The sequence below is a fragment of the Ambystoma mexicanum genome, chromosome 2p (assembly GCF_040938575.1).
Source record: "Ambystoma mexicanum isolate Mex_15411 chromosome 2p, UKY_AmexF1_1, whole genome shotgun sequence".
NCBI classification, from domain to species: domain Eukaryota; kingdom Metazoa; phylum Chordata; class Amphibia; order Caudata; family Ambystomatidae; genus Ambystoma; species Ambystoma mexicanum.
Window position 1 is genome coordinate 1,301,158,278 of NC_090923.1, and position 21,401 is coordinate 1,301,179,678.

Here is a 21,401-nt window from a genome sequence, read left to right on the forward strand (position 1 = left end):
TGGAACTAACAATGCAAGAAGGTGAACCAAAGAAGGGGATATCTAGAATCTACAGACTGCTTGATGGAGCACAACCAACGGACAACCTAAAATATAAACAGAATTGGGAAAAAGATGTATGAGAACCAATAACGGAAAGAGAGTGGGACCAAATATGGACAAGAGCTCACAGATCCTCCAAATGTACAGCAATTAAAGAAGCTGCATATAAATTATGCTACAGATGGTACATGTCCCCCCACAGACTACACAAAATAAACCCAGAATATCCCCCAAACTGTTGGAGACAATGTGGAGGGAGAGGAGATCTATTCCACATGTGGTGGACATGCCCCAAAGCAATTACCTACTGGAAGGAGATACTGGGACACATCAAAGACATTACTGGCAGAGACTTACCACTATCACCTAAGGTGGTCCTGCTGGGAGTAGAGGCAAAGGGAATATAAGCAGCATCAGGGCATATATCCACGCTAATAACACACTTACTATCAACAGCACAAATAACATTAGCGCAAAGATGGAAAACACTAGAGGGCCCGACGACACCATGGTGGTGGATGAAACTATTGGGAGTAATGGCAATGGAGAAGGTAACTGCCATGAGAACAGAAACATATCAGAGATACCTATCCATATGGTCCCCCTTCAGAGACTTTGTTGGAGACAGGGAAGCCCACATTTATAAACCAGGAACCCTCAGAAATATATCGATCACTTAACATCAGAACAGAGAAAGAGATAGAGAATCAGCACGACGAAAAAAGAGAACAAGGGGGAAAAATAAAGGGGAAGAGGGAATTAACTGTGTAACATCTACACCCAAGAATTTATGTATGAAAGAACTAGACACTGCAGAGACGCCTGTCCACTTGGCCCCCCTTCCAAAAGTTGTAGCGGAGAAGGGAGGGAGGAAGGAAGTTAAGAATGAAATGATAAAATTGGGAGATACCTATTGTATAGTAACAGACAACGAAATTATAATGTGGACTCATAATATCAAAAGTTATACTCTTGCACATTTGTTGAAAGCCAAAATATTGTTACCTTTTCAAAATTGTTACAAAAGTTATAAAGAGACAGCGGGGAGGAGGGAGGGATGATGAATTACAGATGAAGGAATTGGAGACAAGTTACGCAGCAACGGGTGACGGTAACCCTGAATGGAAAGTTGGTCTATGCATTATGACAACAAAGTGTAACGATCATATGTTGTAATTGATTATGTCTCCATTGAAAAATAAAAATGGTTAAAAAATAAAATAATGCATGTAGTACTTCAGGGATTCCACATACATTAGTGATGGTATAGCTGTAATTAGGTGGAGTCACAGAATTATTGCACAGTGTAACCATCAGAACAAATCTTTCGATATCATACGGAGGAGACCTGTATGCCCTATATTCTAGAGTTGATCACCAAAGAGCCCTGCCCTTTGAAAATAAATAATCAAACGCACAGTCTACTGGAGTGCATCCATGTTTCAGGATGAAGCATGGGGGAGCATTATAAGGCATACGTCTTATCTTGCTTTTTCTTCTCAGCCAGCTACATGGCATATCTAACTATCTACCTAACTCTGCCTTCTGATGAGGAAGGGCACTTCCACACTCCTATGCCATCTCCTGTGGACCCTGGCTTAACAATAGTTGGGTGACAGTTCTTGGACTGTTCCTAGCTCCTATTAATTGAGGTGGTGCTTAACTTAATGAAACAGCACTGTACCAACAGCACAGGGTAACATGGATAACTTGCAAGAAATGGGTTGAGTTTAGTAAATTCTGATTAATATGGTATAGCAGAGGTAAATATTTGAAGTTTAAAACTTCGAAACGGCATACAAGTCACCTCTCTATCCTGTGACTAAGTCTCCTGCATAAAGCTGGGGATACCATGGATGGCGTCACAGGGCACCCACGCTGGGACCCCCTGCAAAAGGGCAGAAGATTGTCACAATTAGCAGGACTAGAGTACCATATACCAAGAGTGCGTTGCTGTTGGGCAGGCCTATTAGGGAATCTCACTGATGGGTGCAAGTTGGCGCGGGCGAGGGTGGAATGGATAGATCTTCAATGTATCAACTTCATAAGTCGTATCATGTACTTGGTGGCTTGCCCTGACCCATGGAGCTCCTAGCCATCGCTCTCCCCCGATATCCACAAAGGTTACAATGTTACACAGGGTAAATATAAATGGACCTGCGTGATTTTTCCGCGACAGAAAAGTCAGTGACTGAAAAGTTTGCATGGGAAAGGTATGCACCACCAAAGGTTTGTACATTTCCCACGCGAACAAACACTGCAAATCACACATACCCACAACACACCGACAACACACCCACTACACCCCCCACCCACTCCTACTCCCTTACTTACCTTCCATTTTGTCGTGTCCCTGCGATGCCAGTTCCCTTTCAATTCCGTGTTTGCGAACCGGCGCTGCAGGGTCCTTTTTTGTTTTTGTTTTCTTCTTTTTTACGGGCAGCTGCAGGCGTTTCCCCCGCAACCCCTGCTCACTATACTGTAAAGTATAGTGAGCGGGGGACACCCCTGCAGCCCCTGTTTTTTTTCGGGTGTGCTGCAGGGGTGTCCCCTGCAACACCCCGCTCACTATACCACACAGAACTTTTGGTGTTCGAACCTTTGGTGGTATGCATTTTTCAAACTTTTTGTGCTGACCTTTTTTTCGGTCCGTTCGTACAATTCCAATGTAAATACCTGCAATGATGAATCTTCTATTTCTTCGTGTTGAATCAGTGATCTAATTGCAATCTGGGACATGCCAGCATTTTCAGAGGTTTTCATTTCCATAAAGTTTGTTCTACAAAGAAAAAAAAACAGTAAAAAACTATGTGCGTAATAAAATGTATGTAAGAGTAAACCCAAATCATTCTGTATCCTGCAACAATGCATGCAGACCTGCACATCAGTCAGAGGAAGTGTAATTGACTATATTAATATGAAAGCACAAACATTTGGTTTGTATAATGCTTATTTTTACATCACCTAGCACAGTCGCCGCAATCTTCATCACCAAAACTTGCTGACTCCAGCCTCCTCCCATACTTTCAATGTCCTCGTAGCACCTGGTTATAGCATTCAACATGCGGTCTGATCACGGAAACAGGAAAGGTGGCAGTCATATAAAAGTGACTGTCTATGTTTGGTTCAAAGCCGACCACCCCATAAACACAATGGGAAGCATTACGTACAAATTCCCCATCTTGCAAAAAGAGTCAGCCACCTTCCACCTTTCCTGATAAACTACATTGCAGGTGAGGAGATCACAGACTTAATCTTGACAGCCTCAATCTTGCAGGAAAATAACATCTTTTACGGGTGCTCAAATTTACCTGGGACCCAACCAACCAAAAGTGAAGCTCTCTTATTCATACCTGAACTGGTAGGCCTACTTCAACATGTGCTCTTCCCCACTTACGCTTAGGGAAGTAACACTATATCTAATCCTGTTCTCCACTTCCCTCGTAAACTGTGCTGACCCCATCGCCCTGGACTGGTCAGAAAACGCAGTCATCCCCTCGTCCCAATTCACATAACAGCCCATAAGGGCCAGGATAAATGCCAAATGCTTGCATAAAAATCATTCAAAACCTTCCTGGTACACACTGCTGGAGAAAGATAATCCAACTTCCCTTCCATGGAGAAGGATTTGTCCCTTTTGGAAGACGTTTGCCAAACCTGAAAGTAGTTATCCAACACCTACGCGCCAATCATACTAAGCCGGGCCAGGACAAAACCATCAATCATGTGTATGGTGGCGAGGAGAGGTGCAAAGAGACTTGCATTTCTGCTGCCCCCCTTCCTCTCCGTCATACAATTGATCCAGCATTTGAGCCGGCATATATTGTCATGCCGGTGCAAATGCTGGAGATCCCTATGGGGTCCACTAGCTTAATGCAGCAGCATAAAGCAGGCAGACAACATAGGGATCTATGGTACATACTATCTGTCTTGTTCGCATGACAGGCAACGGGTATGAGTACAATTAAACCCTGCCGGATACGCTCGCAACTAAAAGTAAAGCTGCCCAGCATTTACTCACTTTGCACAGCTGAGTGCAAAAGTGCAAGGCAAAAGGTGGTGTACATACGTGTATGCCACCTATCCCCCTACCATGCAAATGAACAAAATGTGGTGGCGGGGAGCTACCTGCATGAATGTGAACACGTAACGGCTCACTACCGCAAAATTACACTTTCAATGAACATGAGCTCCTGTGTATTTGGAACCATCTATAAACATTACGACACACCAACACATCATTTACAGCAAAAGGGGTCATAAATAATGGACAAAATCATAAGTTTGCATGTTATGTGGAAGTTAGATTTGCGTGGTAGAGATCCTGGTCACTGGTTATAAACACCATGTGACCCTTTACAAATCTCCATACAGATGCGACACTGTCACATTTCAACTTGTTTTTAGTCCTGTGGAGACTGCTCTACACAGATCCCAAACCCAAAATTTAACATGGTTTACTTCAATTCGCCACCCTCCATAAAACTATAAGAAATCCACCCCATCTCCCACGTACAGGGAACATCCACCATTCTGCACAGGAACAGAACACATCTATGCAGAAACATGTCCCTCTGCACAGGGCAAAGAATATCCAACCCTTCCAATTCACAGGACAAATCTCCAAATACCCCCTCAGGGCAGGGAAATCTAATCCCACTTTCTGCATCAAGCAAATCCCCTACTATGTATCCTTGTAAAGTACACCTATCCCCCAGGTCAAATACACCTCACTGTGCAAGACAAAACATCCCACACTTGCCCAACTCTATGCAAAGCACAAATACCTAAATGAGTCACTGAAAAGAAATAATTGCCCCCTCTGCTACACATCAAAAAGGGGAAAATACAGCATGTACACATAACTGCTTCTTTATACTGGAGCACAACCAGTCCGCCATGCTACCGAAATCACGTGTCCCTCTGCACAGGAGATATGGTCCAAATCGCCTACCCTGCAGGAGAAAACAATCCCAAAAATAACTATCCGCCTCACTGTTAACCTCTATACTGGGAACAGATGAACATAAATTGGCCAAAATACACCGAGAAGCCCCCCTCCCCGGGCAGGCATTATCGCCCTTCTCCACTACACTAACCCTCACAGCTTTAAGACTTAAAACCAAATTCGTTTCGAAAGGAAGAAATGCATGTACTCATCATCTCGCTGCCACGAAGCTATGGCACGAGTTGCCTTCCCGCGCAAAGATGCCGAGGTGAAGCAGCAACGTGGGCTCATTACTTCCCAGACACGTCGGGACGTGCGAAAGTCACGTGAAGAAAAGTAGGCGGGCCGTTGCTATGGTCGTTTCTCTGATGGGAATTAGACGCCACCTTACAGTAACCAAGCGGGCAAGGACAGGAGACCTAGTGGCAGTGCAGCAGGTCGCGGTGGACCGAAACACAGGTCAGAAAGTCTGTGCCATGAAATAGAAGCACGAGGAATTTAGGAGGCTTGAATGAAAGGATTCGCATACCTGTGCGTTAAAGGCAGTGCTATAAATGTGGTAAGACATTAAACGGGGAGAAGGCTCTTTTAGGGGCGTGGCTTATCGGATGGGCGTGGCCTAACGAAGAACACGTGAAAAGCACACGGGTGGTCTGGCCTAAAATAACTAAGTGCATATCGCCAACACGTTCTGCAAAGTCTGAGATGCTAGGCAAATTATGTAATTGCAGTGTGTCTTATCTGCAGCTCTGCGATCCGGATTCACTTTATAGTTTATGTTACTATATCATTCTATTATTTAAAAAACCTAAGGAGATGCATCATATATAGTAATAGTACAATTTACGTATTTTGCACTACAAAGTTATTTGCCTCTTGGCTTACTTGTGACGACTTATTCTAAAGTCACTTTCATGGTGCCTCCAAGTATCAAAGACTGGACGTATGATGCTCCTTGAAATGTTTTTTTCCTGTGAAGTCACTTCTGTTGGTGCAACCCATATGCAAAATAGGAGATTTTCATGTATTTTGCACCCGAGCGCCTGAACAGAGCTCTAGTAGATGAGTTTCCTTCATGTTAATGTTAAAGGTTTTTATACCGCGCACCAATGCCACTTGTGTGGTCTCCAGGAGCACAGGCGGATCTGTAATGCATGGTGGGAGGGTGGGTGGCTAGTAGGGTTGAGCGGAAAAGAGCAAGAGAGCTGTGATGTGCTGCTGGCAGCTTCAGTTCGTAAACACTGCTGACTGAGCATAAATGTGTGTTTTGTTTTTCTATCAATGGATCATTTTTATGTGTACAATTAAAACCTTTAACAGTGTTGCTCCCTATTTGGAAAAGCACCCATCAAGACATTTTAGGCTTCAAATTTTAAAACTGAGGCTAAACTTGGTGCCGGCGCAAGACATTTTGGGTCGCCTAAATAATGCGCTACGTGAACAGAGACTTTGTAGCCATTGTCGCAAGCATGTAGAGACTTTGAAGCGCTTGTGTGTCCAGTGCCCCAGTCTGTGGATACAGCGGACTAAAATTTTAGCTATGAACTTTATTGCCACAGAGCACGATTTATGGAAGAGGATTTTAAATTGTAATGAATTGTCCCTATCTACATGTAGATTGGAGTTTTTAAAGGCTTGTGTGGTGGTTTTCTAGTAATTTCCTTGTATGATGATGAGCAGAATGTGTAGGATAAGATTTTATAAGCTTTTACTACTGTTCAATTATGGAATGTAGTACTGTGATGATTTTTAATGTTTTGTGTTAAAAGTACAATCTGTACTGTATGATACATTAAATAAATAAAAATGTGATTTTCGGAAGTTGGCCACCATATGCTGTTGTGCAAGATTATGTGTGGTTTGTTTTTTTGTGGGGTTGTGAAGTACATGTGGACTGTGGTGCTGTAGAGGTCTCTGTGTTAAGTCCATAGTTTGAGAGGTGTATGCAGGGGAGTGAGTATATTAGTACGGATTGTTGGTGAAAGTCCTGGAAATCTATCCAAGTGCTCCACACCTTCCACCCAAGTGCACCACTCCCCATGCCAGTAATCAATCCAAGTGCGCCACACCCTGCCCCCGAATTCCACTCAAGTGCACCACTCCCCCCATGCCAGGAATCAATCCAAGTGCGTCACCCCCTCTGCCCCCGAAAATCCATCAAGTGCATCACATCTCCCACCCCAGAAATCAATCCGAGTGTGTCACACCTCCCCTCCCTAAAAATCCATCTAAGTACATCACATTTCCTACCCCTGAAATCCACCTAAGTGCATCTGATTCCCTAACCCTGACATCCATCTAAGTGCATCACAATTCCCAGGTCTGTCTAGTGCGTCACATTTCCTTCCCTTGAAATTCATCTAGCTGCGTCACTTGTGGCCGTCGTGATATTTGTCTCCCCCCCGAGTTGCTCTTTCTGGGTTTTACCTTAATTGTCGCCTCAGTGGTCGTGATTCTTTAGCTTCTCCGTAATTCGTTAGGCTGTTTGATCTCTTAGTACAAGCCCTATTTCTAGCTAGGTGATGTGTTCACTGGCCTAAGGGAAATCAGCAAGGAACGGTTAGTCATCTTCCTCGATACCCTACTGGCGGTGTCTATTATCTATTGGGGAGGGTCTGGTGCATTACTCCTGTTCACTTGTTGGTCCTTAGTGGGGGTGCACCTACGCTGAGAGTCTCCCCTCCCCGATTTTCCCTCTCCCGGTTTCCCTTGAGCCTCATTCTCTGGCCTAATCGTATCGGGCCTACCAGCTTCTCCTGTTTCTTAGTAGTTGTTCTTTAGGTGGTGGAAGGTGGGGGCATCTCTGTTTAAGGTCTCTCTTCCCAGTCTTGTCCCTCATTTCTCTATTGTTTTTGGGCTACTTTTCATTTTTCAGTGCTTGGCCGGTTATGAGGTGTTCAGGCACTTTTCAGTCGGTTTCATTGTGTTCGGAGCTGAAGAGCCAGGTTTTAAGAAGATTTCAGAATTTTGTATGGTCTGCCAGGGTTTGTATTTCCCTGGGAAGGGAGTTGCATAGTTCCACGGCTAAGCAGGAGAATGCTGATCCACACAGTACTTTTTGTGTGTATTATTTGGGTTCTAGGTAGATGTCCTTGCAGGATCTCAGGGTTCTGGTTGGTTTGTAGATTAAAGTTTCTTTTGAATGAATTCCGCTCCCTGGCTGTGTATTGCTCTGTGTGTTATGCACATTGTTTTGAAAGTGATTATTTTTTTAACTGGGAGCCAATGTAACATCCTAAGAACTGGTGTGATGTGATCTCTTTTGTTGAATTTAAGGAGAAGTCTGGCTGCCGCGTTTTGTATTAGTTGCAGTTTCCTTGGTAGGTAGTCTGGCATTCCAAGGTATATGCTGGTAGCATAATATATCCTGGACATGATGAAGGATATTAGCGCCAGTGTTTTGTGCATGAATGAGAGGATTGGTAGAATTATTTTAACCATTTGTAGGTGGAAGAAGTACTTCTGGATTATGGTATTAACTTGGGGTTCTAGTGTTAACTCTTTGTCCATGATGATTCCAAGGTTTTTTACAGCTGCAGATGATGTCGGTGGGTTCCCCTGTTCTATGGGCCTTGGTATTCACTAATTGTTTCCTCTGTCTTCAGGTGTAATCATGATTTCAGTTTTCTCTGGGTTAATTTTGAGTTTGTTGATGTTCATCTATTGGTAGAGCGCCTTGAGACACTCTATTAGGGGTGAATTATCTTCTTGCATGTCACTGTATTTGAAGATGATTTGTGTATCATCTGCGTAGTTGTAACATGTTATTATTTTTTTATGAGATTGATTAGCAGTGTCATGTAGATGTTGAAGAGTAGCAGTGATAGTGATGAGCCTTGGGGTACTCTGCAGGTGGTGTCCTTTTGTGCGGATTTGAAAGGTTTTAATGAAACTGTTTCTGTTCTTTCTGAGAGGAAATATTTGATCCAGAGCAGTGCTGTGTCAGTGAGCCCTCTTTCTTCCACTCTTTTTATTAGGATGTTGTGGTTGACTGTGTCAAAGGCAGCTGAGGGATTCAGTAATATCAGTGCTGATTTGCTCTTGGAGTCCGAGTTCATCTTTACATCGTCCCTTGTTGAGACTAGTGCGGTCTCCGTTCCTCTCAAGGGTCTGAAGCCTACCTGTGCCTAGTCCAGTAGATTGTTATTCTCAACGTGCTCAAGTCGTTGTTCATAGACGTAGGTTTCTAATAGTTTTGCCGGGTATGGGATGTTTGATATTGGTCTATAGTTTGTGAGGTCTTCCACATCGCCCGTTGTGTCCTTGAGCACAGGTTTTATGTAGGGTGTTTAGAATGGTCTTGGAACTCTTCCTGTTGTAAGTGATTAATTGAAGAGGTTTAGGTAGTATTCCAATTGTGTGTTCTGTGCTAGGATGGATTTAATGATGTCATCTTATTAGTACACAGCTAAGTGGCAAACTGTTTCACTAACCTGGGCAGACTGTGGTTTCCAATGAAGACAGCCAGCAAGGAATTGGAGGATCTCCCGTGAGAATCCTGCTCCCCCTTCTCCCCGCGGTCAAGAGACAGGGAGGAGGAAGGCACAACCCCGAGGGAAACCCTCCTGGGGAAAAAAAACCTGAGTAGCTGAGAAGCTTCAAACTGGGCGGCGGAAGGTGGATGTGGTTCTTAGAAGAGTTGGTGCGCAAGGAAGAAGTGATGTTCGTTCTAAGGAATAAAGACAGAACAGGTAAGTGCAGGGACAGAGGGTTAAAAAGGTACAGAGTGAAAATTCTATCGGGAGAAAACTTACAGTGGATCCTAAATGAAATCCGCTATCAGGCTTGGCTATTCTCTGAGATTTGAGGGGGGTGGAGAATCTTGTCCTGCACAACCTGATCAGTAGCAGACTAATGGAAAAAAGAAAGAATATCCTGGAAATGATTGCCTGACGGGACAACAGAATGACTGAAGAATGGAGAAGGGCTAAGGCAACACGTACTATCGAAGACGGGACTGCTCTCACAGCACTAACAGAAGAAGCCGTACCCGGCCAGGGTGTAAGTCTGTATAAAGGAGTAAAGGAAGTAGAATAGAGAGTTAGAACAAAAGGAAAAATGAGTAGTCGAAGAATCAGAAAGGTTGAATTCCTAGGAGCGGATTTACGGAGCGTTGGTAAAGGCAGTAGCAACGCGCTTGCTGGAAGCTCTTCCTTCCTTATCAGGAATCACGTGATCTGTTGTAGATGCGGCGTGCGAACGTGAAACAACTAGACCGCTGCTTCCAGTTCGACACGCTGTACCGTCGGTATTCCGCACAATAACATTTCCTACCGTCCTTCCTAATCTTTTCCTCTGCCACCATGACCAACGTTGGTAATGTGTAACAGTATGTCCCCTCCTCAGGGGAGGCAACCCCGGTTTTCACGGGTGTAGTCGGAAAACCTTTCTCACCAATTTAGGGGCATGTACCCCTGAAGCATCTTCCCATGTCCTTTCTGACGGTGAATACCCTTTCCAGTCAATTAGAAATTGAAGGTGACCTCGCCTATATCTTGAGTCACAGATATTGGCTACTTCGTATTCTGGACCAGTATCTGTGCTAACCGGCGGAGAGTTAGGCGTCCGAGAGAAACGGTCTTTAATGGACAACTTGATCTGCGAGACGTGAAAAACAGGATGTATCCGGGACCAGGACGGAGGAAGTTCTAGCCGAACTGCTGATGATCCCACAAGAGCAATGATTTAGAATGGGCCAAAATATTTGGGGGATAGTTTGGAAGGAACCAAATGTCTGGGAAGAAACCGGGAGGCTAGCCAGCCTAACTCCCCCTCCTGAAGTGTAGGTAATTTCCTGCGATGGCGGTCAGCATATAGTTTGGCTCGGTCCTGAGCTGATTTCAGAGATAGACGAGCCAGTTGATGTCCTTTTTGAATGTTGGAAATGAGACTGTCCACTCCTGGACATGGAGATACTGGGGGAGTGATAGAGGGTAGAAAAGATGGATGATATCCATAGGAACAAAAAAAGGGGTAGTCTTTAACGCTGAGTGATAGGCATTGTTGTAGGCAAATTCTGCCAGCGGAAGCAATTCTACCCAATCGTCTTGGGCTGCAGATACAAAACACCATAGGTACCCTTCCAAGGTTTGATTTAGACGCTCAGTCTGCCCGTTGGTCTGTGGGTGAAAACCTGAACTGAGAGACCTCTTAATTCCCAACTCGAGACACATGTATTTCCAAAATTGTGAGGTGTATTGGGGGCCTCTATCTGAAACAATAATGTTGGGAAGGCCGTGTCGGGAAAATATTTCTGTCAAAAATACTTTAGACATTTGGGCAGCCCCAGGGAGCTTGATTAACGGTGTAAAATGAGCCAATTTGGTGAAGTAATCTATAGTTACCATAATGGTGGTATACTGAGAAGACATCGGGAGATCGACTATAAAGTCTGTAGAAATCACCTTCCTGGGTTTGTCAGGGATAGGCATACGTGATAATAGACAGTAAGGAGGAATCCAGGGGGTTTTGGACTGCTGACAAACTACACAGGTGGATACGTAGTCCCGGACATCATTCTTTACTGTTGGCCACCAAAAATGTCAAGTGATCAATTCTAAGGTGTTTCAATATCCCCGATGCCCTGCAGCTCTGGAGTCATGGCACATTTGCAACACTTCCTTTTGAAGAGGAGCGGTATGTATGAAGGCTTGTTCTTTGTGGAAATAACAACCCTTCGTCAAAGTAAGCAGGTGAATGACTGCGAGATCTTCACATAACTGTCCGTTCCGAGAAGTTTCTTGCTTCAGGGTCTGAAGGAAATCCATTACTATGGCCACAAACTTGGCTTTTGTAAATAAGGGTTCCGGGGTGAATCTGTGAGACGAGGGATCCTTACGAGAGAGAGCATCTGCTCGTAGGTTTCGATTTCCCGGGAGGACAGTAAATTCAATTCTGAAAGGCAAAAATAAATGGGCCCATCTTGCCTGTCGGCTGTTGGTCGTGTAGGCTTGCTGTAATACTTTGAAATTTCGATGATCCATTCGAACTTCCACAGGAAAGGTTGTTCCCAACAAAAGATGCCTCCACTCCTCAAAGGCTCTCTTGATAGCTAACAGTTCCTTTTCGAGGATGGTATAGTTCTCTTCCGAAGGGCTAAAGGTCTTTGATAGATATGATATGCCACTGGTTTCTCTTCTCCATGATTGTTCTTTTAGAGAAGAACTGCCCCCAAAGCATGATGCGAGGCGTCTGTCTCGACCACAAAAGGTTGAGTCTGGTCTGGAGTTGCCAGGATCTCGGCCGACGTAAAAAGGCGTTTTAATTTATCAAAAGCCTCTTGTGTCACTTCATCCCAACAAAATGAAACTCCCTTCTTTAACTGTCTGGTAAAGGGTTGAACGGTTTCTGAAAAGCAGGGAATGAATTAGCGGTAAAAATTTGTGAAACCCAAGAATCGCTGGATCTCTTTCTCAGACGTTGGAGGGGGCCAGTCTAAGATGGATGATACCTTCCTTGGATCCATGGAAATACCTTGAGTTGACAATACAAAGCCTAGATAAGTTACTTGTTCTTGGTGGAATTCACACTTTTCAGCCTTACAGTACAATTGATTTTCTTGAAGAGCGCCAGAACAAGATTGACGTGTTTAATGTGCTCCTCTTTGTTCTTGGAGAACACTAAAATATCATCAAGATAGATTATGACAAAATGAAGGAGGATGTCGAAGAATAGATGGTCCATAAAGCGTTGAAAGACAGCCAGTGCATTGACCAAGCCGAACGGCATCACATGATATTTGAAATGTCCGAATGGAGTCCGGAACGCTGTCTTCCATTCATCTCCTGGGGCACTCCTGATGAGGTGATGGGCCCCTCGTAAATCCAACTTAGTATAAAACGAAGCCCCTCGAACCGATTCTAAAATATCGGGGATCAAAGGCATTGGGTATTTATCCGGAATGGTAATTCTGTTAAGTCCCCGGTAGTCAATATATGGTCTTAGCTCTTCGAAGTCCTTTTTCGGAATAAAAAATAATGAAGCTACTGCAGGTGAGTTAAATTCGGCGATCAGGCCATTCTGAATATTTTGTTGGAGATAATCCTTAAGGGTGGATTTTTCTTTCTGAGATAGTACATGCATTCGACCAAATGGAATAGGTTGTTCGGGGAGAATGTTAATGTGACAGTAATCTCTTCGTTGTGGAGGAAGAGTAGGGAATTCGGCAATAGAAAACACTGCTAGATATTGTTGATGGGACTCGGGAATCTTTCTAATATGACTGATAGACGGAACTTTATGAAAATGTTCTGTCTCCGACGGAATATGTACTCCCACGGCAGTTTGAGACATACAATGGGTGACGCAATATTCCGGACCTAAAAAAAGAGTTCCAGCGGACCAGTTGATAAACGGATTATGTATTCTTAACCAAGGAAGCCCTAAAATTACCAGAAAATGAGCAGTTCGGATTAGATCAAATTCTAGAACCTCCTGGTGTGCAGCAACTGAACATGTTAAGGGTATAGTTTGCTCTCGGGTAGGCCCTGAACTTAAAGGAGTGCCATCAACACCCTGGATAGGAGTGGCTAGTGGTTTGGTCACTCTGGCGATTCCTTTCTTAGAAGCCCACTCATCCAGAAAGTTCCCCGCAGTCGATAAGCGCAGCGATGTTTTTTAGGATGATATCAGGGAGGATTATTGCCAAGGAAATCACCACCATGGGTTGTTCAATAAGTTCAGTGTTTAAAGAGACTTCACTCTGAGATACCTGGAAGTGGGTTCGACGTGGTGGAACTAATGGGCAGTCTCTTAGTATATGTACAGAGGACCCACAATACATGCAAAGTCCCAACGTCTTTCGCCTCTCTCTCTCATTGTTGGATAGTGGACCCCTCATGGAACCTATTTGCATGGGCTCTTCTGCGGATACCGGCTTGGTGTGAATGGGGAGAAATTCAGTATGAGATCGGATGTTCTTCCCCTTCTTCCTCTCATGCTGACGTTCCTGTATCCGGTAATCGATCTGCATTGTAAGGGTGATCATGTCGGCTAAATTTGCTGGTCAAGGAACTTTCGAGACTTCGTCTTTAAGTTCTTCAGAAAGACCTCGTCGAAATAAAGTAGTAAGACCATCATCAGGCCAACTTGTTTCGGAGGACAATTGTTTAAAAAGTGTAATATATGTCATGAGGTCTTTCGAACCCTGTTTTAAATCAAGTAACCTCTCCTGGGTGGTTACAGAGATTTCTTTTCGGCTAAACATGGACTTCAAACTGTTGGTAAAGGCTGGATAGGAGTATAGGACCACATTGCCCGAGGTATCCAAAGGAGTAGCCCATGCCAACGCTGGGTCTAATAAATGGAAAATCAGAAATCCCACCTTATCTTTATCTGTTGGAAAGAATCGGGCGTAAAGGTAAATTGGATAGTACAACTATCCAGAAATTCCTTTAATTTGTGAGGATCCCCGTCAAATTTACCCGTCTGCAATGTGGACGGGGGAGATTCTGTGAAGGCTCGGGCGATCTGTTGTTTCAATTGTGTATTGTCTTGTTTTTTTTTTGTAAATTTGGTTTTATTAGTTTTATGAATACAGGTTATGCAGGAAAAGTATACAATAGGTACACAATTAAGAATTTCACTATAATAAAGCAAACAGAATTCCTTGTGTTTTGCGTCCGTCACATGTAAACTTTCTGCATGCATAATGTTCGCGCAACATCATAACTTTTTCCCCCTTCTCAATCCCCATCCCCCTCCCCCATGGTCAGAGCCTTTATCACAGATCATGCAGAATTCATCGTACAACGATCGGAATCAAAGTTTATTGTCGGGTTTACATTATTCGTAAGAGTGTCCGTCGAAGAGTTCAACTTAAACATCGTTTAGTTTATTCCTTGCTCCTCCGCCATCAGAGTAAGGGCTGTGTTACGGGACAGGCCGTCTGGTAGATATATGCTTTTGTATTCCATCCACAAGGTTTCAGTCTGTGAGAGTTTACCATGCAGCGATGCTGTTATGTGTTCCATTATACAAATGTTGGTGGATACATGGATCCATTCATTTTTCGTGGGGCATGTGGGAGCCTTCCACCTCATAACCAGAGTTGCCCGAGCATCCAGGAGCAGTTGCGGGGCTATGTCTTTGATCTTGACCCAATCGTCTTCATCTTTTTCGAGGCCGAACAGTATGAGGTAGGGAGTAGGTGTTCTGGCAATGCCATCGACCTCTTTGATCCAGCCTAGAACTTCCGACCAAAATACCTGTATCCGGGGACATCCCCACCACATGTGCCAATAGTCCGCCCTCTGTCCGCATCCACGCCAGCAGTCCGGGCTTGCGGTCTGAAACATTTTGGATAGTCTGACGGGGTCATATTGCCATCTGTGTAATAATTTGATTGCATGTAGTTTGTACTGATTTGAAATGGATATCCGTGTGGCTGCTTGGTATACGGTGTCCCAAAGTTCGGGTGTGAACTGTTCAGCGAAATCTTTTCCCATCTGTTTTTTAGTGCGTCAGTGTTCACACCTTCTCCCTCTATCAATGCCCTGTACATATCTGATATTAGCCCCTTCATTACAGTTCTTGAGTCGAGTATTTTCTCAAAGGGGGTGAGTTATCTCATCAGTTTAGGTCTCCACATGGTTCTTGTCAAAACCCCTTTGAGTTGTAGGTATTGAAATGTGGATAATGAGCCTATTCCCATGGCCTCGGTCAGCTCAGGGAGTGAAATGAAGGCGTCTTCCCTTTTGTAGTTGGCCTACTCTCTCTAAACCAGCCTCGTACCAGCTTTGGTACCTTCCTACATCCGGAATGTGGTCGTTGATTCCTGGGGACCATAAATGGCTCAAGGGGCTCGGCCAGGTGGTAATGCCTTGCATATTCGCGCCATGCATCCAGGTGTCCCAGATGGTCATAAGTATCGGGTGATCTTTGAGTTTTCGACATATCTGTTTCTTGGGTGCCCAGAGCCATTCAGATACTGTGACCGGCAAAAAGTAATGGTTGTCCATATTGACCCACTGGATGTTTGTCTGGTCGCGCAGGTGTGGGATCAATACTCTGAGTTGTGAGGCTTCATAGTATTTTTGGAGGTTGGGCAGACCCACCCCTCCCTTGTCTTTGGGAAGTATTAAAGTCTTATATGGGATTCTCGCTTTCTTCCCCTGCCATAGAAAGTGGAGCATGGCCTTTTTGATTTCAGTGAAGAACATTTTCGGAATCCTAACGGGTATTGTCTGGAAGGGGTATAAGAAGCGGGCAAGTGATACCATCTTTATTGCGTTTAGCCGACCTAGCCAGGAGATTGTGAGTTTATCCCACCTTGTCAAATCTAGCTTGAATTGTTTCAGTAGGGGGGGAAAGTTAGCTTCAAATAGGTCCTCTAAATTTCTCGTTATTTGTATCCCCAGGTATTGTAGTTTTGAATGCTCAATATGTAGGCCGAGTGAGGAAAATTTGATGATATTGTCATCCTCTTGTCCCTGGAGAGGAAAGAGTGTCGACTTTGTTCTGTTTACTTTAAACCCAGAGAGTTTGCCGTATTCCTCTATCAAGGATAGGGCTCGGGGGACGGAAGAGGAGGGGTTAGTGATATGAAGGAGGATGTCGTCAGCATAGAGGGCAATTTTATATTCCGTTGTCCCCAGTCGGTTACCCTCAAGCGTGGGGTCCGCTCTCATCGTTATTGCCAGGGGCTCAAGGGAGAGGGCAAAGAGAATCGCCGAGAGGGGGCACCCCTGTCGGGTCCCACGTTGGAGATTGAACCACCGTGAGTATTCACCATTCACAAATATAGATGCTTTGGGGTCTGTATACACCGCATGTATTGCTTGTCTGAATTTATCGCCCAATCCTACCTTTCGTAGTACCGCCTTTAGGAACCCCCACTCCACCCTGTCAAAAGCCTTTTCTGCATCAATAGAGAGTAAGCTCGGGTCATTCTGGGACGCATGGATTAGGTGGAGGGTTTTGCGGATTGTGTCTGCCCCCTGTCTTCCTAATATGAACCCAACTTGATCAGAGTGTATGAGTTGTGGGACAAGGGATTCGAGTCTTGCCGCCAAGACTCTGGTATATATCTTTGCATCGAGGTTGAGTAGCGAGATGGGGCGATATGAGGCGCAATTTGTGGGGTCCCTCCCAGCCTTGGGGATGACAGTAATCAGTGCCCTGGTGAAAGAGTCCGGGGACTTCCCTGTTTCCATTATTTCATTGAAGAGGAGTGTCAGAAAGGGAGCTAATATGGTTATGAAAGTTTTGTAAAAGCCGGCTGTATAGCCGTCTTCGCCCGGGGACTTGCCCAAAGTCAGCCTCTTTATGGCAGCCTGGACCTCCAGTTCCCTAATAGGCGATTCTAGGGATTCGGCAACTGTGCCAGGAATGCGGGGTACATCTATTGAGGACAGGTATGACTCAATCTCTGATGGCCCTGGGTCCACGTCGGAGGAGTATAATGTTTCATAAAAGTTGGCAAAGCATTCTGGAATAGTGGTGTGGGCGTATGGTGTAGGGGAGGAATCTTCTTTAATCTCTATTACTTTACCTTCAGCTCTTTGTTCACGCAGCCTGGCAGCAAGAAGCGCATCAGCCTTATCGCCCTTTTCATAACATTTCTGTTTTAACATTCTCAGTTTGCGCACAACCTGTTCATACTCCAGCAGTTTCAATTCGCTTCTTTTCTCTTTGGCCCTTTTCATTTTCTGCGGGTCTAATTCTTCACCCACTTTGGATTTGCTTTCTAACTGGCAGATTTCAGCTCGTAGCCTTTGTTCAACGAGGGCACGTTCCCTCTTTTTCGATGCGCCTTCCCTTATCAGAATTCCTCTCCAGGTAGCCTTCCCAGCCTCCCACACCGTTTGTCTGGACACTTCACCATTGGCGTTCGCTTTGAAAAATTCAGAGATCTCTGTCTCCATTTCTGTTCTGAAGACAACATCTCTCCAGAGGCTCTCATTACAACGCCATTTTCCATTGTTTTTTGGCAAATCAGCCCACTGGATGTCTGTGAGGACCATGTCATAGTCAGACCAGGCGATCGGTGTTATCTGTGCTTGTGATATCACCTCAGAGAGCTCCCCGGAGAGATGTATATAATCGATACGGGTGAACGTATTGTGGGGAGCTGAATAGAAGGTGTAGCCCAGTTCTTCCGGATGGCGGACCCTCCATGCATCTATCATATTGTACAGTTCCATCATATGAGCCAGCTCAGAGAGTTCGGGCCTGTCTTGCTGCACCATATCGGGGTTCCCAGGCTTTCGATCTTTCGCCGGATTCGCCCATTGGTTGAAATCCCCTCCCAAGATAATGTGCCCTGTGGCTTCAAGTAGTATCTTAGGGATTGTTCTGGAAAGAAATCTAGATTGGGCTGTGTTTGGAGAATACAGAGTGGCAATGGTGACACTCAGCTTACCCAACTGACCGTTCACCAGCATTACACGTCCTTCTACATCCGACCATATCTTGGTTAGTGTGAAGCCTATACCTTTCCTGATGAGGATTCCCACCACTCCCCTCCTGAACGGGCCTGACCCCCAAAACTCGAACCCGACTCGTTTCCCCAGGACCTGTCGTTCCTCTCCTTTTATGTATTTTGTTTCCTGTAATAGTAGGATGTCTAGACCACTTCTAGGAAATTCCCTGGCCACAAGGGACCGTTTCGTCAGTGAGTTGAGCCCTTTGACATTGAGTGTCCCGACTCTTAGGGAGGCAAGCTCCCTTATGTTAATGTTTGCCATGTGATCGATAACGTTCTTTCATCTCAGATTGTGAGCTGCATCGGTTGTTCTGAGGTGCATTTGATATTGCTCTGACCCGTTTCCCTTCTTTCGGCCCCTCCCGACCCTCCCCGCTCACCTCCCTTCTCCCCTGTCGAAGGCGTTCGAGTGAACCCGGTTGACAGCACCGAGTCGGCATCGAACCACCTTTGGGGACCGTTACCTCACGCCCCACATTCTCATACTACTCCTCTTAACTGAGTTGAGCCCTTCCTTGGTTCCCCCCTAATTTTCTCCATTCTCATCTTGGAACGATATACACGTTAACGTCTCATTGTAGCATTGGTAGGTGAAATATGTGTGTTCGTCTTACCAGAGTCGATCAATTTCAGTTGTCCCCCTCCGGAGAGAGGTTACCTCTTCAGAACTTTCGAGATCCTTTTACTTTCTTCCTTCTGGGTCCCTGAATCAGCCATTCGCGATCTCCTTTTTTCACCTCTCCCTGGTTTTCCCTGTCTAGTCGGGGCTCAAGAAGGTCTGAGATGCATTTCTGTATTTCTTTTTCAGATCGCAATCTAAATTTGGTTCCCTCATATTCAAACGTGAGAGGGAAAGGGTAACCCCATCTATATCGAACATTCTTCTCCTTTAGTTTCCTTGTGAGGGGGACGCACATTTTCCTGAGGGCCAATGTTAAGGGGGAGAGGTCCTGATATATCGAGATCCGGGCCCCTCCCAGCGTGATCTCATCGCTTTCCCTCGCTTTCTCGAGGATTCGGGTTTTGTCTCTGAACCGGTGGAACCGGGCGAGGACTGATCGTGGACCCCCTGGGGGGCCACCCGCTCTGTGGATTCTTTCCGTCATTGGTGCGTCCACCGCGTCATCAGCTACAAGAAGTTTGATGATATTGTGGAAAGTTTCCCTCAGGTCCGCCTCTGTTTCGCCCTCCCTTTCCGGGATTCCAAAGATGCGTAGATTGTTACGGCGCTCTCTGTTTTCCAAATCATCGAGTTTGAGTTTAAACTCTACTTCTTTGTGCTCCAGTTCTGATAGTCTCTGATCGAGTTGGATCTCAAGGGTGTCAATGGAGGCCTGATTGCTCTCTACCCCTTCGAGCCTGTCTTCCATATTGTCCAGCCTTTGGGTGATTTTATCTATCTTCCCCCCCTATGTTGGCGCCCAGATTTTAAATTTCTCCTAGCAGGGCAGCGATGTCACCTTTTGTTGCTGCGGCCAGGTCATTCGCTGTGGTAACGTTGTTCGCCATCGTAGACCTTGTTGGTGTATGTGGGGTGGCAGTGTAGGCAAAAGGAGCCAACTTGTGCCTAATGTCCATATAAACTTCTAGCAGTGTGGTCAGCTTGCCGGTCCTGCTGATCGGAGTCGTGGGTTCCTTGTCCCGACAGGCTAGGCAGAGGAGGCACACGCCCTGTGTTGGGGGCCTTACCCCCCATGCTAGTTCGTCGTGAGGTTTCGCAGATTTGTACCTCCTCAGCGGTGGCGGAACAACTTCAGCGCCGGGCTAGAGTGTTGGGGATATGCTGCCGAGGTGTCGAGGGCAGTGGTGGCCTTGGTCCGTGTGGTCGGAGGAGGCACTCGCCCTGTTTCCAGGGGCCGTACCCTCCGTTTGGTATGGCTTCTATTGCAACAGGTGGGGTGCCTTTTTTTCAGAGGCTTCACAGGGGCCCGGACGTTCTTTGCGTGTTCTCGGGGGATGCAGCGTCGTTCATTTATTTATTTTCCGCCTGTAAAGGGTAGGCGTACACCCCCTGGTTTACCGCGGATGATGCAGGGGCCCCCCTTTTTCAAAATCTGCGTGTGCTGTCGGGGTGTCTCTTGAGGGGTACTTCGTGCCAGGCTGTAGAGGGGGGCCTCTAATGTGCGCAGAATTAGGGCACTGTCTAGCTTTCCAGTCCTCCTTGATCACTGTTGCCGTGTGGATGTTCCCTACTGATGGGCCCTCAGAATGTGCCAGGGGGTCTCTGGGGCCTCGTAGATATCACTTTCGCAGGTCCGTGAGGGGAAATGTTGAGGGGGCACAAGATCTGGACAGATGATGTCACGTTCCCAGCCGCTTCAGGCCCGCTTTGTGTCCGGGGCGGGATCGCGCGTATTATACGCGGGTGTCCCCTACGTGGCCCACTGAGTGCCTGTGAGGGTGGCCTCCTCTTGAATCAGCGCAGCGTGCCCTGCGCTCCACTATGTCCTCACCACCACACTGGGGGCTCTGCGCCACAATCAAGGCAAGTCACGCCGCAGGGTCGGGCCGTGACAGTGTGCTGGGGTCTGGATTGGGCCCAGGGAATAGGCCCGTGATTTGGCTCCAACGCGGTCTGAGGGCTGCGGGGGGCGCGTGTCTGTTCGCGTGCTGCCTCTCACCTTATTTCAACAAACGTGCTCGCGGAGCCGCCGTGGGGCGGGGAGCGGGGTCGCAATGGAACACAGGCGGCAGCCCACGCACTTCCGCAACAGGGTTCCTCGTTGCTCCGCAGGGCTTCTCCGTACTCCTCTCACTTTTGCGCGCCGAGGGAGGGGGGGGCCTCTGTGCACACAACGATTTCCCAGTGAAGGAAGGTCCGTTTTTCATCGGATTTTCGGCCAGCTGGTGGGGGGCTGTGTCACACTGCCAGGTTCCAGTTTGTACGCGCGGGAGGGCCAAAAAGTGGGGGCTCAACACACTTCTTGGGGCTGCATAACGGGAGCTCACACGGAGAGCTTCCACATCCGTGCGCCCCCTGGTGGCCAG

At 46.1% G+C, this 21,401-nt stretch overlaps 1 protein-coding gene across 3 annotated transcripts in view; it reads left to right on the forward strand.

Moving 5' to 3' along the window:
- The first annotated feature begins 5,322 nt into the window (after positions 1-5,322).
- The window catches only part of RSPH10B (radial spoke head 10 homolog B), a 765,802-nt gene continuing 749,723 nt past the window's right edge, over positions 5,323-21,401 (forward strand). The window contains exon 1 of one of the 3 annotated variants that reach the window (XM_069645637.1): positions 5,323-5,549. The gene's annotated coding sequence lies outside the window, so the exon portion shown is untranslated. The remainder of the gene's footprint in view (positions 5,550-21,401) is intronic. The other 2 variants (XM_069645638.1, XM_069645639.1) reach the window with 2 other exon arrangements.